Source organism: Chiloscyllium plagiosum, unplaced genomic scaffold (assembly GCF_037043375.1).
Source record: "Chiloscyllium plagiosum isolate Xiang-an unplaced genomic scaffold, Cpla_swu_hap1 HiC_scaffold_27, whole genome shotgun sequence".
In the NCBI taxonomy this organism is placed as follows: domain Eukaryota; kingdom Metazoa; phylum Chordata; class Chondrichthyes; order Orectolobiformes; family Hemiscylliidae; genus Chiloscyllium; species Chiloscyllium plagiosum.
The window spans coordinates 2,608,847-2,610,824 of record NW_028270165.1 but is presented as its reverse complement, the minus strand read 5'-3'; the positions used below and the strand labels follow the sequence as shown (position 1 = coordinate 2,610,824).

At 48.7% G+C, this 1,978-nt stretch overlaps 1 non-coding gene across 1 annotated transcript; it reads right to left on the bottom strand.

Annotated features, from left to right (window-relative positions):
• Positions 1-1,651: 1,651 nt before the first annotated feature.
• Positions 1,652-1,741, bottom strand: trnap-ugg (transfer RNA proline (anticodon UGG)). Its single transcript is given in 2 exon segments — positions 1,652-1,687; positions 1,706-1,741. It is a non-coding gene; the product is annotated as a tRNA-Pro (tRNA).
• Positions 1,742-1,978: the final 237 nt, after the last annotated feature.

Here is a 1,978-nt window from a genome sequence, read left to right as displayed (position 1 = left end):
GTCTCTCTCTGAGGTGATTCACAATCAGTGATATCTGTCCGAATACTAAGGGACTGTGTCTGAATGGTGACACAGTTACTGACATGCTGATCATGTTGTCATTCACGTACGAACCGGCGTGGCGAATTACTGCAGGGAAGGCAGGAAACCACAAGGCATGCGTTTCAGCTTTATCAGCTGACAACAGAGTGACCAGTGACAAGCAATGCCCTCCTCAACATAGGGGACAGAGAACAGGAGAAGGGCCTGAAATCCCCCATATCCTTGACCCCTACCACACACATACGAGCCCCTTGTTATCACATAGTCTGCTACGACACACTACTTATTGTTAGCCACGAACGCTCTCCATTAACAGTTATTCACCCTCCCACACGGATCGTTGTTCACTCCTTTGTCCCTCCTATTGTTCTCTCTCTGAGCTGGCGGGAAAGAGAGCAATGTACACTGGAGACTCTGAGCCAGCTGAAACTTGCTCAGTGTGAAATACATTCCACTTTGCTCCAAGAATTGCAAGCAGCAAAGAGTTTCCAGAACCGTCGGAACCGGCGTGGCAAATTACTGCAGGGAAGGCACGAAACCACAAGGCATGCGTTTCAACTTTATCAGCTCATTGGCCTCTCAGAGAAGTGGTTTTGCGGTTCAGTTCATAGGAAACCAACGAAGAACAGGAGAAGACTGCTCAGACCTCCAAAAGCCAGTCACTTGAACGGTGTGAGTTTCGCCATACTATATGGTATGATACGGGGCATTCAGACAGTCAGGAAGTCTTTTGAAAGGCAAGATGCCAAACGGAGTCCCATCGCAAAGGCAAGTCGCTCAAGAAGACAGTGAACAATAGCAGAGGATGGTTTCGATCCATCGACCTCTGGGTTATGGGCCCAGCACGCTCCCGCTGCGCCACTCTGCTCTTATGCACAGTTCCGTTTTCCACAGGTCCCTTTAGCCTTTCGTCTGACGAGACTGTTGTCAAAGATCTCCACTGCTGTCGTCTTATATGGTGTTGCGCAGACGTATGGAGGCTGTGTAAATATAAACTTTTTCTAACTTCCCACATTCTGTTGGTCGAACTGTGATTTCACTCTGAATAGACGCCATGCGGCCCACCTTCGCTCTGCTGGGTCGACACAGTAAGTAAACGTGGGTCTCTATTCGTATCATTCTCTTGCCTTCTCCATGTAATTCTGCACATTGTTACTTTAAACATGACCACCGAATTCCCGTTTGCGTCTCATGAATCTGCCTCTTTGTCAGTGTCAGTTAGGGATTTACTGACCCCAATCACTCCCTGTACGAAAGCGTTCTCCCTAATGTCACTTTTGGTTCTTTTCCTCATGACTTTAAATCTCCGCCGAATCGTTGCCGATCCTTTCAGGCGTGGGAGCATTTTGACTACATTACTTTCTCTGTCTCGACTTCGCGTAACTTGGAAAGCTTCAATGGGGCCAGATTTCAAACTTCGGATCTCCGAAGAGAGCTATCCCAAATTTCCAATCCACCCTCATCGCTGACATCCCTCAAACACCGCAACCTCCAATCATTACACTTCGCTGCTTTCTGTCCCATTGGTTCTCCAGGGAGCCCAACCTCGTTTAACGAACGTACTTTTTGAGAAAATGGAAGAGGCACTTTTGCACAAGGCATAAACCACGGGCTCGTCCGGGATTTGAACCCGGGACCTCTCACAAATCTACGTCGACGAAGACCCAAAGCGAGAATCATACCCCTAGACCAACGAGCCAGACAGCAAGCGCGCTTCTACCCCACCCCCCGCTCTACCTCTTGAACCAGCTGAGTCTTGCTCAGAGTGAAGTCTAGTTGACATTGAACAGGCTGGGGCTGTTTTCTCTGCAACGTCGGAGGCTGAAGGGTGACTTTATGGAGGTTTACAAAATTATGAGGGGCATGGATAGGATAAATAGGCAAAGTCTTTTCCCTGGGGTCGGGGAGTCAAGAACTAGAGGGCATAGATTTAGGG